Genomic DNA, 16124 nt, shown 5'->3' with positions numbered 1-16124 from the left:
ATAATTCAAGTTCTTTGCTCTGACTTCTTTCTTAGCCAGAGCTCAGGTACCGAGCTTGCTGAACTGAGGCTCATTCACCAGTAATATTCTAGTGCTGTTTTGCCTCTAACATTACAAGTGTTTTGAGTGGCATTGCTTTATTAGAGTTCTTTCTTCTTATAAAAATTTTCAAAACATTTATCCTGCTGACTATTATTTAATATGTTGGGGGCCAGATTTCCTTTTCTTCCAGAGAGGACTTCTTGCCTAATGAAAATTAATGGAAAAATGGGTTGTGGAGAAAGATTCTTTTCAGGTACCATTTTAGAAATATTTCATAATGGTAATAAGTCTGGCAAAATGCCTGTTGATACTTTCAGTGTAATAAATTATTAGTAATTACATTCAGGTTTTAAATTCTAAGCATAAAGAAACCAGCTTTTCTACTTTGCTCAGTCTCTGTAACTTGATTTAAGGACACAGAGTGAAAAATAATTTGTTTTGAATTTTTTTGGCGCCACCTAAGGTTTCACACCATTTTATTTGGAAGATAAATGTTCACACGTAGTGTGTATAAAAATTAAATTCCATCAACATCTATTAAACATCAGTCTCCAGAGTACCCAGCCTTGTAAAAGTCAAAGATACATAATATTCATCTTGCAATGCAGACTACATCTTGCTTCTCTATAAACCATGGGCTAAAGAAGCACCTGGGAGGAACACACTCCATGGGGAGAAATGAGGACAATGAACTTGAGTGATGGAACAGACACTCTGGTCTGCAGTCACTGGGACAAGGAGCTGGGCTGGCAACGTACTAGGGGCACATTGGGCAGGGCATCTGGGAACACGTCTGAGCTGTGTACTTTAGACCTGTGAGTGACAATAGCATATGACGGAAGAGGAGACAAGGGACGGTAGGCAGTAGCCAGGGGATGCCTATAGATTATTCATTGCTATTATAACAGGCCTTTCTTTACGGAAGAAAAGTTTTAAAAAATGTTAAAAAAAAGTCAAAGACCTGGAGGTCACTGAAAGAGAGTCAAATAAGAGCTTAATAGGGTTAGAAAATAAAATGAGATGCATTTTTTAAAAAACTCTTATCTTCTTGTCTCTGGTAACCCCCAAACATTCTATATTTAAAAATGCACTCACAGTCCTGGCTGGCGTGGCTCAGTTGTTTGAGCACCAACTGAAATAAAGGTCACAGGTTCAGTCCCCAGTCAGGGCACATGCCCAGGTTGTGAGTTCGGTCCCTGGTCAAGGCATGTGTGAGAGGCATGTTGCTGGTTACATGGTTTAGACTCCCTGGCAGTTCCCATCTGCTGGTCATGCGGTTCAGGCCCCCCTCTACCTTTCCTCCCCCGTCAGGTCAACAGCAACCAGTTGATGTTTCTCTCACATTGATATTTCCCTCCCTCTCTTTCCTTTTCTGTAAAATTAATAAGCATGTCCTATGGCAAGAATAAACAAAATTAAAATGCACTCACAAAGGAGATAACAGTTCATTTGGTATTTCCCAAGGTGAAAACAATAGGTGGGGTGTTTTTGTTAAATAATAATAAGCAGCTCTTAGGAGTACATTTTTTGTAAAAAAATCTAATGCAGCAAAGTTAACTTAGGACCTAAAAGTCAGGTTATTTAACCTTATGCAAGTAAGGTGATACTGACAAAAGCTATTTCAAACAAGTCGAAGTTATTTGCGTAACCCTAACCATGAAATCACTCAATTTATGATCACGTACCCAGACTGAATAGTGTGTATTGGGCATTCCCAACTAACAGTTTATTTCCATTTAGTCGTGAGGAAAAATTCCTGAGATCTATTTGGCTCTGGATGACCCAAAGTCCTCAAGACTTTTCGATGAAGTCAAAGGTTGTTTCTTTTGAGTTTAGGTAATTTTATGTTTTTGTTAAAATTTTTCATTCCTGCTTATTTGATTTCCATTTGCCATTGAAATGTTTACTCTATCACTTGTGAACCTTTAGATGAGAAATTTGCATGCAGTCAGAGCTCTTATGAAAGCCCAAGGTCGTGTCCCTCTTCCAGCTTTGGAGAAAGGCAGGTGCAGCACATCACAGTTCTGGAACCCTCTCTGACCTTGGACATCACTGTTGATGTGTATGTGGAATCTCAGACCTTTGTTATCAACCCGAGACCTGAGTGGTGTGTCAGACCATTAGACCGACAAAGCCCCACTCCTGGAAGTGTGGTTGACCATCCCGGGAACAGTAAATGTTCTGAATTAATCTTTAAAACTTTTCAGCTTCCCAGTTTCCCCAGAGACACATTTTAGACTCTGCTGGGATTGCGCCGCTGCCCGCCTGAGTGAGCCAGGACCCCCACAGCTATGACCAGGGCCATGACCTCAGGACCCTGCTCGCAGCCAGTGTGTTCGACCTCAGAGGACTTGCTGGTCACGGGTGAGGAAAGGAGGTCTTTAGTGCCTGCCCAGAAAAAGATAGAAATGACACATTTCTTATACTGGACAGTAGGATGAATCCCAAATGGATCAGAAATGTAAAGATAAAGAAACAATATTCTTTTTAAAAGATTTTATTTATTTATCCTTAGAGGGGAAGGGAATGAGAGAGAGAGAGAAATATCAGTGTATGGTTGCCTCCTGTGCATCCCCTGCTGGGAACTGGCCTGTAATCCAGGCATGTGCCCTGACTGGGAACCAAACCGAGATCCTTTGGTTCACAGGCCTGTGCTCAATCCACTGAGCTACACCAGACAGGGCAGAAACAATATTCTTATAAAAGGAAACATAGGTATATTCCTCTGTAAATCTGTGAGGAAGAATTTCTTACTTTTGATTCAATTTCCAGAAGCCATGGGAAAATAAAGGGCAATATCTTTTATTACATAAATGTAATAAACCTTTGCATGGCAAATAAAATAAAAGTTAAAACAGCTGCCATTAGCAAAGGAAAAAGACAAATGACAGACACCCTGTGGGAACATTTTTAGAATGTATAGGACAATCAAGGATTAATGTAGCTAATGCCAAAGAAAGCATCTAAAAATAGAGAAGGAAATAGTCAACAACCCTATAGAAAAATGGGCCAAAGAGTTTCCAGTAAAAATGCAAATGGCTATTAATTTTAAAACATTCTCTACATTCCTCAAAGATAAGGAAATGCACATTCAAACTATAATGAAAGACCATTTCTTACCCATCATGTTAGCAAAAATCCTAAAGTTTAGCAGCAAACCTGTTGGCAAGGCTGTAGAAAATCACACATTCTCCTAGACAGAGAGTAAAAACGCAAAGTGATACAAACTCTGTGTTGTTCAGTTAGTCAGAAAAGTAAAGTTCGCATTATTTAATTAACAGGGTTTGTTAAGCAGGTTTTGAAGAATTTAGAAGACAAAAATTAGCCCCTCCCCATACTCAGCATTTCAGGTGTAGTAACTTCAGGAAGTAGCTATTATCCTTAACAGAGGAAATAAAGGGAGGGAACAAAGGAAAGAGGTTGGGGTTATTCGAATAAGGAAACCTGGAGGAGAAGCCTTGCTGTGTGTGGATCCAGAACTCTGACAAAGGCGAGCTGTTGGGTTGGTTAGGACCAAGACGCCAGGGCGTTGAGATCAGACCTCCGAGGAAGGGACACTGTCTGATGGTAGAGCTCCCTCAGAAGTTCCAAGGAGGAAGCCCGCAGAGCAGAACTTTCTAGGAAGTGTCGGTTGCTGCCCAGCTGGGGTGGGTGCCCCAGAGAGGGTCCCAGGAGAGGAGAAAGTGAGAAACTGTATTTCCCCTTACTGGATAAAAACTGTTGCAGGGGCGACCCTGAGGGGAAGAGGGAACAAAGCACAAAGCAAGTCCCTCGTTCCTTTGCTGGCATTGCAGTCCATGTCAAGTGTGCCTGTGCCAAAACTTAACAGGCAGGCAGCTGGTAAAGCGTAAAAGGGCTGTGAGTACCAGCACCAGCATCTCAGAGTGGAGGGGACATGGTGGCTGGAGACATGAGAACAAAAATAAACCAATAACCAGGCCAACCCCTATGGATAAGATCCAGCAAATTCAATGTCCACGAGCCTTTGTTTTGGCAATCCCACTTCTAGGAATGTATTTCTAGAATACACTAGCAAAATCTAAAAGTGTTTGGGTATGCAGAAGACATAATAACATGCTTCATCACACTACTCTTTGTGATAGCTAAATACTGAAACCAGCCCAAATATCTGTCGATAAGAGTTTGATGGAATAAGCTGTGATTAATCAACACAAGACCTGCTTGGCAACTAGTCAAAGAAATGAAGACCATCTCTGTACACTAGCATAGGGTGATTTCTCTGGCACATATCACCATGTGCTTGGGGGGAAAAAGCAAGATGGAGAAGAGTACTCATGTGTATTACTCTTTACTTAAGGAGGAAGAGTATGAATAGTAAACAATTATCAGTAATAACATTGTTGTCGGTAGTATGTGAATTATTATGCAGTGATTATGTGTGTAATGTGGTTTAAATCAGAAGAATGGTTTCATTGAGATATAAGATTTTTGGCATAATTGCAAGGAGATAGCATTGTAAAATCAATGAGGTTTAAAAACAAGACTCTGTAGTCCTAAATTTTGGTTTATAATGTCAATAAGAATGTATGTATTTTATCTTTTAAGAAAACAAGCACTTTCTTATCTGTGTCTACAAAAAAATATTAGAAAAAAAAGATTTACCCAAAAGTAATACAACCTCTAGAGCCCATCCTGTGTTCTCTAATCATTTATCATTAAACAGTCCCTTAAAGAAATGTTTGATTCTAGATGTAGTGAAGGAAATTAATTAGATCAATTGAGAAATTTTTGTCATATCAGAAAGCAAGGCATCTATCCAAGACTGCTAGATATGTCAAAAGGGTTCAGGAGCCAACCTGAATAAGCACCAGATAAAGATGAAATAATTTGAGCATTTATTAATAGTGAGTTGATCACATTTAATAACTTAATGAGTTAATCAAATGTGTTTAAACACACAAGTTTCTATGACATTTTAATAGAATGCTAATTGGTGACCTTTAGAAAATTTTAGAGAACCACTTCATTATTCTAAAAACCGGTGCTTTTTCTGCTTTTCCTAATTTATTTTTACTTCAGAAATCAATCATTGATGAGTAGAAATTTTTAATGGAAGCACCCCAGCTGGGGAATTAGAATATCACTAACAACTCTTAATAAAGTAGTAAATCTACTGATAGATCTCAAAGTCAGATTACCTAAGACTTTCAGGGAGACAAGTTTAACATTATTTTCATGGTGATATGAAGATGTTGCAAAAGTAATTGTGGGCGAAACTGCTGGTGCTTCAGCACTAGTCAAGTCAGTGTTATCGACTGTGCCACCAGCAGTCACAGTCATTGCATTCTCAACCAGCACAAACGGCAAGAAAAGTTCCACCTAAAAGTGTCCCAATGATGCAATAAAATTACTAATTGTATTAAATATTGACCTTTGAGTACTGTAACACATATTCTATGTGATAAAATGGGAACCTATGTAAAGCACTTATGCTGAATACTGACCTCTATAGGTCATCATCTTTAAAACACCTGTAGGATTGAATTGCCAGCTAAACTAGCCACTTCTTTTTATGGAACACAATTCTCATTTGAAGGTATTTCTGACAGAAAAATTAAAGTTATTGTAATTTGGGTATTTGCTGGTGTTTTCTTAAAAATGCATAAAGTAAACCTGAAGCTTCAGGAGGACAACGTGACAGTATTTGTTGCCAGTGGTAAAATCCAAGTTTTCAAATAAAAATTTGAACTTTGGAAAATTTGAACTTGCCACCTTGAGCTTGACAGTTTGCCAATAATTTACAGGCTTTTAAAAAATAGGATTAATGGTTATTAATGAATGTTTTTTGAAGTTGAATAATGAAAATGTTCACATTTGGAAGATCTACTTATATCAGTGATTCAATATTTTCCAAATAATATCACAAAATCATGCATTGGTAAGAGATCCACTAAAACAGCAAGATAAGCCAATGGAATTTAATGTAGCAGAATAGGAAATGTTTATTGATGTGGTTTCAGATTTCATACTGCAATTAACTTTTAAGAAACTACCATGCCAAGTTTTGTTTTTTTTTTTGGTAGTGCTTTTCTGAGCTCTTGTGTCTAATATTTTTATTTAATTGTTGTTCAAGTACAGTTTTCTGTCTTTTACTCCCATCCCAGCCCACCCCCCGTGCTCCCCACCTCCCTTCCATTTCCACCCCCCTTAGTTGTTGTCCATGTGTCCTTTATGCTTGTTCCTGTAATATAGTATCAAATAAGATTATCTACAATTATCTGAAAAAAGGTGTTAAAATAATCCTTTCATCTCCAACCACACATCTTGGTGATATTGTATTTCTTGATATACTTCAGCTAAAGCAACAGATTGAATACAGAAACAGAAGCAGAATGAAGAATCTAGCTGTCTTACAGTCTATTAAACCAGACATTAAAGAGATTGGTAAAAATATGAGGCAATGTTTCTCTTCTTATGAATTTTTTATTTTGAAAATATAGTTATATCTTATAAAATAAATTATTTATGTCAGTGTGGAAAAGGTGGTTATTGTTATTTTGAGCAAATAAATATTTTCAAGTTGTCCCAATTTTAATATCTAATAAAATAAATATTAATAGATAATATTAATCTATTATTAAATAACAATCTCTCCAAGATCCTCAATCGTTTTTAAAATTGTAACACCCTCGTAAGACAAAAAGTTTGATAGCTGCTGATCTACTTAATATCAGTGAGTGATATTGCAAACCTCACAAGCTCACAAAAAAGAGAGAAATTCAGACATTGTTAATTTTTGTTAGAAGTAGACAGTACCTATGAAGTAGTTTTATCAAAAATTATATTGAGCCCAAGTCTGATCAAAACTCTACATCTTACTACCAAGTTACAGGAAATACAACAGATGAACATGTGGGAGAAACAAGCAGTAAAATTCAGACTGAGGAAGACTGCAGGGAAAAAATGACCTGGTTTCTTGAACAAAAAAATGGTGAAGGGTGCAGGGGGAAGAGAGAGAGAGAGAAAGGAGGGAGAACTTTGACAAGAGACAGAAAAGGCACATCAATGAGTTTTAAGACACAGGTCTTTTGCGGAACCTGATTCAAGCAAACATTGTTAAAACCCATTATAAGAAAATGAGACAAATAGGAGTAATCACTAGAAATGTGTTGATATTACAAAATTATCAATAATTTTTAGGTGTGATAATGGTACTATCGTTATGAGTGTTTTGCTTTTTCAATGCTGATAGTCTATATTTTAGAGATGAAATTTTTACAGATGAATTAATAAAACACCAGAAATTTGCTTCACAATAACCTGTGAAAGTAATGGGCAGTAATGCATGAAACATTACTAGCCATGAGTTAAAGGTTGAAACTGAGTGATATTAAATCGGGTTTATTATACTGTTCTCTTCACTATTTTGTATGCTTGCAAATTTTCATCATAAGAAGTTAAAAGAATACATAGGCGATGCAAACTACCCCAGTGCTCTGTGGGGTGACTCACAGCCCTGTAGACAGGTACCAGATGTAGTTAAAACAGACCACTTATGTTTCGGAATGAGACTGACCATGGCACAGATTAGAGATACTATGCAGAGATCACGAGGGCTAGGACCAGAACTGTAGACAGTGCTATGTCAAAGAACATGCCCTGTGTCCAGCACACAGTAGGATGGAACTAGGTTTGAGAAACACGGAAGCACCGTATGTCACTGATTGATTTTTTTTTCATTTAATATTTATTGAGTGCCTATTATATTTCGGGTCCTGTTCCAAGTATGGAAGCACAGCGGTACCCCAGAGAGACAACGTTTTTGTTCTCATGAAACTTAAATAAATAACTCTTATTTTGGAAGATAAAAATATGAAAAACAGAAAGTGTAGAAGGTAACAAATGTCATGAAATATCTGGGAGAAGAATGAGGAAAGGGAAGCCCAAATGCAAAGGCCGTGAGTGAGGCAGCACCAGTGTGGGGAGAAGTGAGAAGGCCTGTGACCTGGAGCAAGTGGGGGTGGGGGAGAGGCCTGGGCCCAGTTGCCATGAGGATGCTGGGGCTTGTTCCAAATGCGACAGGAAGCCCCTGGAGGGTTCCGACCAGGGAACATGAGCTGACTCATAATTTAACAGGACTCCACTGGCTGGTCCATGGAACAGAGGCCAGGAACCAAGAGTAGAAGCAGTGAGTAGAAGCTGCTTCAGTAGGTCTTGCAAGGCCTTGGATGTGGGCACTATATTCAATAAAGTGGTGAGAAGCATGCAGATTTGATGAAGTACTGTGGGGGCGACTTCCCTCTCCAGTCCCCCAGGTGCCACAGACACGAGTGAGTGAATAATGACCAAAACATGCTGGATCTGTTTTGGGAGGAGGAGTGGGCTGCGGCCAGTTTCTCTGGGGAGACAAAGGCCAGCAGCTGCCAGTTTCTCTGAGGAGAAAAAGGCCTTGAGTACCTTTCTCCATAGCCTTTTATTGGGTTGTAACACACAGGAATACAGGGCGGCAAGGATCAAACAGTAGATAACATTATAAAGAAATCTGAGGGCTTCAAAGTCTGAGTCAGTGTCTGTCAGGAAGAGAGTAGCAGAAACTTTGGGAGATATACTCATTTCCTCTCGAACCCTTATCATATGAATGAAAGCACTCTTAGCAGAGCAGATTTCACGGGTTTATCAGCAAGTCTTTGTGATGCCAGATTTTTTTCCCCAGGGCACGCTCTGCCCAGGCAAGGAGCTGCACCTCTCCCCATCAGGTATTCAGGCTTAAGGGGATTAGAGCCAGGAAGCTCTTCTCCTAGAGAACAAGGGGACTCGGGATTTGACAAAGCTGGGGGGCGAGAGTCCATTCTGTTGCAGCCCCTGAGTCCTTTGCTCCCAGTGATGGAGTTGGTTGGTTGCCCCCTGCTGAAGGGGTCTTAGAGAAGGGGGCAGGGAGAGGGAGGGCATTCGAGACAGGCTTTGTCTCCTTCTGGCAAAGGCTCTCTTGCCACAAGGGGTAGAGATACAATTCCTAAAACTAGGCAGAGCGGTCTACTACAAAGTACTAGTAATAATTCTTGCTGGATATGGACTGAGAAGAGAGGAATCAAGGTTGACTCCTGAATTTCTGGCCTGAGCAATGGAATGAACAGCCTGGAAGGGACTCTGAGAAGCCCCAGGAGGAAATAAATGAGAAGCAGTGGGTAGGGATCCAGGAACTGAGGATAAAGCTGTTTGAAGGAGGGAATGAGCAACTGTGTTCATTGTTGCCAAGGCATCGAAAGACATGAGGTCTGACTTTGGACTGGGCAACAGGGAAGCCAGTTCCTGGCCTCTCCAGGAGCAGCATCAGTGTGGTGGACTTTGGGGAAACTGAAGGTGACAATATAAGGCAAGGAATGTAACTATAAGGAATCAGAAAAGTGGGGCAAGGGCTAGAGAAGGATAAGTGGTAAAGGAAGGGTGTCTTTCAGCAGTGGAAGAAATTACTGCCTGTGGGGCTGGAGAGAGGGATGATCCAGGGAGAGTGGGAAGAAGGTGATACAGGAACAGAGCTCAGGTGTCCAGGAGGGGATGGAATCCAGGCATGAGTAGAGGGCCTGGTCTTGGTTAGAAGCCCATTGGGCTCATTTCATTTGTAACTGGCTGAGTTTGTGGGGCCACACACAAGTACATCAGTGAGTTTAGAGATGGGAGGATGTGGAAGTTCTGTTCTGATTGATAATAGAAAGTGGGGTCATCTGCTGAGAAAGAGGGAGAGGGCAGGAGCGATGTGAGGTGGTGCAGAAATAATCATCCCAGAGAGTGGGAGAGTGAATTGACTGGAGAAATAGATCAGGGATGCCAGCAAGCCTGGGGTCACCTTGGAGGCTCACGGTCATAAATTTAATGAGACCAGTCAGTGGGATTGCGTTCTCCTTCGGTAGCATCGAGATGCTCAGGTGCAGGTGCAGATGCAGAGCTGGCTGAGGGTTCACTTTAACTGAACCTTGACTTAGCAAAAAAGCCAGAGTGAAATGCAAGGGAAGGCTGACATACAAGAAGTGAAAAACTGCAATAAACAAACTTAGAAGTTTGATGGTCTTTCTGATACTTAACAGCACAAACCACAGAAAGAATGGATCTAGTTAATCAAATAATCTACTCAAAATTTATTTATATAGGATTACAAATTTTTAATAGATTAGTATAAATAAAATACTTACTAACACCATACTGGCAACCTTCTTGAATCAGACGACAATGTGGTTATTATTATGAGCATCAATTACTGTACTAGTGAAAGAATTCTTGATATTAGAGAGACCGGGGTGGGGGATAGTTGTACTTGATGGAATTCCAGATAACCTGACTTAAATTCTAATTGAAATCACCTTAATATAACCTAACCACCTTGAAAGCACTACAGGAAAGGAAATCACAGGATTCAGAAATATTTTTCCAGGGCCTGAAACCAGTGGTATAGATGGGAAAAGATGATTTACAAGTAAGGGTGAGAACAGGGAGACATAAATTTCAGGTGCAAAGGAAATAAAATAAATGAGCACAAAAGCTACATGAAAGGAAGAGTTTCTCCTTTAAATTGTATTGCATTAATTCTATACCTAGAAATAATGAAAAATGACTTAAGGTAATTTTTTCTCTTTCCAGAAAATTCTGAAATATTATGCTTTGGATTGGTAGAAAGATGGTGGATATAACTTAGAAAAATCACCATGAAATATTTATAAAATAGGAAAGCTATAAAGTAGGCTTTCTGAAGAGGTCTAAATTTAAGATCTTTGAAAAAACTATGGTTTTTACAAAGTTCTATGAAATTAATGGAGAAAGTGTTTAACTTTTTTTTTTTGGACAAAAATCTCAAGGTGCTCATTAAAATGGAAACTATGAAGAACATACTGGATGATAAATAAGACCACAATGATCAGCTATGTAACCCTGCAGAACTTATGCCCATATATCTTTCAGCTCCTTGTGAAATTTCTAGGTAAGGGTGGATTTCTTTGACACAAATCACATCAATGTTGGTATGTGTCAAAGATACAGGGTTAGGCCTTTTTTAAGTACAGAGTTTCAACACAAGAGTTCAAAGGAACTTTTATGTCATATCATGAGGCTAGGAAATTACCTAATGGTTTAAAAAATGTCTTCCCTAGTCTAAAGTAATCTGTAAACAAAATGTTTTAGCATGACCTTTTTGGTAAATTCCATTTTTTTTATAATAGGATATCACATTCTGAATTTCCCTTTCGTAGAGATATTTTGTGTCCTACAATCAGGTGAAGGCCAAAGGAAGTTCAGAATAGGATCTGTAGATCAGCAGAAAGAAGGTCATTCATTTCTTAATATCGACATACATTACTGGGCTCCATCAAAGACACCATTGAAGTATAAATTTTTTGACCTAGCAGCCCCTGCTTAATCTCATGCCAACCCTACTGCATTGTAGTATGGGACACTGGTCCCTCCTGTCACCCAAACCTCTGATGGCCTTGGTGACACCACGCTGATTTCCTTCCTGCTACTAAATCCTTCTTACTGAGCCTTGTGCTCTGGGCCCAATTTGGTGAGCAATCATCCTTCTTTCTTTGCTAAATAAGCCCGTGTTCCGTAATTCTTTTTGATATCATTCTTCTTCCTCATGCAGTTCACCAAGTCACCTACCACTACTCCAAAGCCATAGCTGCAACTGTTCCTCAACTCTCTCTCGTGTGCTTTAAACTCAGAGTTCTAGATTTCCTGAAGGACAAATGTACGTGAATGTCTCACTACCAATTAAATTGATCATTTGATTTTACCTGCCCCAAATAGAGTCAGTCACCTTCCTTCCCATATTGGTTCCTTGTCCCTGTTTTCTATTTGAACCAACACCTTTGCACTGGGTGCCCCTATGCCAGGCATTGTGAAAGGTCCTCTGGACACGGAGGACGCGCACCCTCATCCTGGAGGACCTTTGGCACGCAGGAAGCAGAGGCTTAACGCTGATGGTAACCCCATGAGTAAGTGCTCGGCTGGTCAGTCATAGGAGAGCTGGAAGTGCCTCATCGTTTTCATGCTGAGCAGCCGGGCCTGCAGCCTGGAGATAGTAACGAGCTATCTGAAGTGTGGTTCTTAGAAGCTGATAATGATGTGAAGAATGAGCTGGAAATGCCAGTCCTTACCTTGCCAAATACAATACCCACACAATGTACTGGTATGAGGTATGTCTATATTGGTATATAGACAACTTCATGCATTGCTGGGGGGTAGGGTACAGACCAATTCAAAGATTCAGCTATTTCATTCCAGTGTATGTATCTTAAAAGTTCTCAAAAAGATCTCTAAGAATGTTCCCAGCAGTGTTATTTGTAGTGATAGGGCCTTGGAGGCAGCCTGTTGTTCATCACTGGGGGGGGTGGATGGGTCAAGTCAGACAGGTGCACAGCATGGAGCAGCATTCAGCAATTTAAATGCATGATGGAGGGAGCACAAAACAAGGAACTCGGAATGCGGCCCGACCACTCCAAATGGAAGGTACACGTGAGAACTGGGGAGAGGGAGGCAGAGGAGCCTTCAGCTTGGCATCTCTGCCATGGGCTTGGTATAGACAGGGTGAGGAGATGGGCACTTCCGTGCTCCTGATTTATCCTCCAACTCAAATGAGATTCATTCAGGAGCTAGGCACAGACAAGGCTGAGGGCAGGTACCTTTAGCACCGGCAGCTGAGAATTACTTGGGACAATTGAAATGTACCCTCTTACTGCCACCACCAAGTCCTGCCTTCCCAGACTCTGCTCTCTGGGGGCCCCTCTCTTATAACCCTCCCCACAAGGTTTTATTATGGATCCTTCATCAGACCACCTACCACAGAGGACTGGAATCTTTGGGGACACGATGCATACAATGGTTAGGGATCTGATCTTCCAGCTACACTGTCTGGTTCAGTGTCCTGACTCTGAATCTCTACAGCTGCATGGCCTGGGGCACGTTATTTCCTCTCTGGAAGCTATGGTAGTATCTCCTCTTTAAAATGCATACATCCTTAGGCTGCTGGGGGAATTGAATTAAATAAATCAGGTCAAGTGTTTAGAATGGTATTTGACAAATAGTAAGAGCTCCATAAATGTTGATGAACATTATTGCTGTTACCATTACTATTTTTATTATTATAAACTTCAACCAAGACCCAGTCTCCCCACCCTGTAATTGAGCATGATCCAAAGTAGCCTTCTTCCCACAAGCCATATGAGGATTTACCGAGAACTAAGGCCTTTCAAAGGTCCTTGCACATTTGTTTTCCTTTGTAAAGCATAAGGCCAATGCCACTACCTTTGCCTTAGGACAGGGCTAACTTCATTTTACAGTTGGCTATGTGGGTTAATACTAACAGGATACAGCAAAATAGATATGCTAGGGAGAACAGGTGACAGGCAAGACTTGACAGAGAATTCTTTTTCCCATTTGCCCCTGAGTGGTGGCAATGAAAAATAATTTGAGGCAGAGCAGTGAGGAATCAGTGGGAGTTATAAGGACAAAGAGAGCCCACTCCATCCGTCTTTAGAAGCATCATTGCCAACCCTCCTTGATATTTTTTAAACATGAAAGGTTGTGCTTGTCCCTTTGAATTTGACAAGTTCTTTAAGCACCTGAAAGATGAAGTGGTAAAGGAATGTGGATTTCCAAATGTACATTGTATTCTTTGTGGAGTAGGTTAGAGATGTTTAGTCCTTTGGCAATTCTTAGCTCTGCTAGAGGCGTTAAAAGGGAAAGGTCAAGTTTGAGTTCCAGCAGTTTCTTGACAGTAAAATGAAAATAGACATGGTGAAAATAGACATATATATATATGGTCTGGAGAAAGTCCAGCCATTGTTGATATAATGAGAATGGTTTGCACAACATCAGTGTAACCTGGCAGCCAAGGAGAGTGGACTGGAATGCGCATATGTGAACAATGATGTCCTCACTGCACTAGTCAAAGGGGGTGGTAGACCCCATTGAGCAAGCATGTGTACTGTGTGTCCATCACATTCAAAATGACTGAGCGAGTAGAGCAACAAATCTGCATCAAGTTTTGCATTAAGCTTGAACATTCCTCCATGGACACTGTTCAGATGATTCAGAAGGCCACAGCTATGGCAACTGGTGTTTGGCAGCTTTATCACGACAATGTGCCTGCTCATGCATCATGTCTCATGCAGAGTATTTTGGCAAAACATCAAATCACCCAGGTGACTCAGCTCCCCTCCAAACTAGATTTGGTGCCCTACAACATCTGGCTTTTCCCCAAACTAAAATCACCTTTGAAAGGGAAGAGGTTTCAGACGGTTGATGAGATTCAGGACAGTAAGACAGGGCAGCTCGTGGTGACTGGGAGAACTGTGTGAGGTTCCAAGGTGCCTACTTTGAAGGGGACTGAGGCATCATTGTCTTGTGTACAATGTTTCTTGTATCTTGTATCTTCTTCAATCAAGGCCTCTATTTTTCAGATTACATGGCTTGATTCTTTCTGGACAGGTTATATGTATATTTGCAAACTTCTTAAAAGTATAGCAGTTTCAGTTCTGCCATGTTTCAAATTAATCACCTCACCAGAGACAGTGAGCAAAATTGGATATAAATGTTAACTTTCCTATATTAAAAAGTTGGAAAAGAACAATTACACCAAGACTTCATTGAGAAAAAAGTAAATGTACCGAAACATATAGCATAATAAAATTTTTTACTTTTCGAAAAATTCATTTTCTTCTAATTATCAAATGAGTCTAGACAGGAAGAAACTGCACAAAAATGTTAACCAAGATTATCTCAGGGTGGTGAAGCTAGGAGAGAATTTTAATTTCTGTTTTATACTTTTCTGTATTTTTTCAGTATGTGGCAATTATATTTATAGGCAAATGCAAACAAGAAATAAGAAATGAATAAATAAATATTCCTTTCTTTATATTCCTGTTATATCAGGCATCACCTTCTCTAGGAAACTTCCTAAGCTTTAGGGGACTCTTGGCCTCTAAAACTGGATTGGGGACCATAAGCAAGGGTTGGCCTCCAGGTTTGACAGGCATTGTCCACAGCAGTAAACCTCATCCCTCCTTTCCTTGTGTGCCACATCGGGGCGAGCTGACTGAAAAGAGCAGGTGTCCCCCCTTTGGATCTCACTGGGTACACCAGGCGCTGCCCATGGGCAAGAATTCTCCCATGGCCCACCCCTCGACCTCCATAAAAACCTGTGTCCTCTCGTTGTTCTCCCAAGCCACTCTCCAAGCGACCTTAACTACACAGGAAAGAAACATCTCCAAATCCTGTTGGGGGGATCTGGAGGGGCCATTATCAGTCTTGACAGTGGAACCTAAATTAGGGAGGGGACGTCCCTCCCCCTTTTTCAGAGCAGCTGCAACGGTAGACACACCTTGTTCTGTATTCCCCTAATACCCTCCTTTCATTTCCTTCGTTTTGCTTTTGGAAGGACAAAAATGTTTTTAGTTTTGTCCATTTTATCAATTTATTCTTCGAGGGTTCATACTTTTGGTGTCTTTTAAAATTTTTTTGCAAGATTTGGGGTATCTAAGGTTTTCTTCTATGTTTTCTTTCAGGAATTTTGTGGTTACTATTTTTGAACTTAGATCTATGACTCATCTCAAATTAATTTTTGTATGTAGTGAGGTAGAACTCAAAATTTATATATTTTTTGTTTGCCGACTATCCAAAAGTCAGATTGTCTTCCATAAAGTTTATATTTTTACAAATGTATATCCAATTTTTCTGATACCACTGACTGAAAAAATTGTTCTTTCCCTTTTGATTTCCTGAAAATCAATTGGCCAAGTATGTGTGGACCTACTTCTGAACTATCTCTTCCATTCCATTGATTTATATAACTACACCTAGACCAACTTTAAACTGTCTTGATTACTATTGCTGTAGCAATCGGGTCTTGAAGTCAGATAGTGTAAATCTCCCAATTTTGTTCTTCTTTTTGAAAGTTGATACAGGTATTCTAGGCCTTCGCAATTCCATATAAATGTTAGAATAAGCTTGCTAGCTTCTATAAAATAATAATTAATGATAGTAAATAGTAATAATAATAATAATAATGCCTGTTGGGTTGCATTGAATCTATAGATTAAATGTGGGGGAAGTTGACATTTTAACAATTTTGAGAT

Source organism: Artibeus jamaicensis, unplaced genomic scaffold (assembly GCF_021234435.1).
Source record: "Artibeus jamaicensis isolate MK-2021 breed Jamaican fruit bat unplaced genomic scaffold, CSHL_Jam_final contig_3176, whole genome shotgun sequence".
Classification (NCBI taxonomy): Eukaryota; Metazoa; Chordata; class Mammalia; order Chiroptera; family Phyllostomidae; genus Artibeus; species Artibeus jamaicensis.
The sequence above is the reverse complement of the archived record's forward strand: the minus strand, read 5'-3'. Positions refer to the sequence as shown.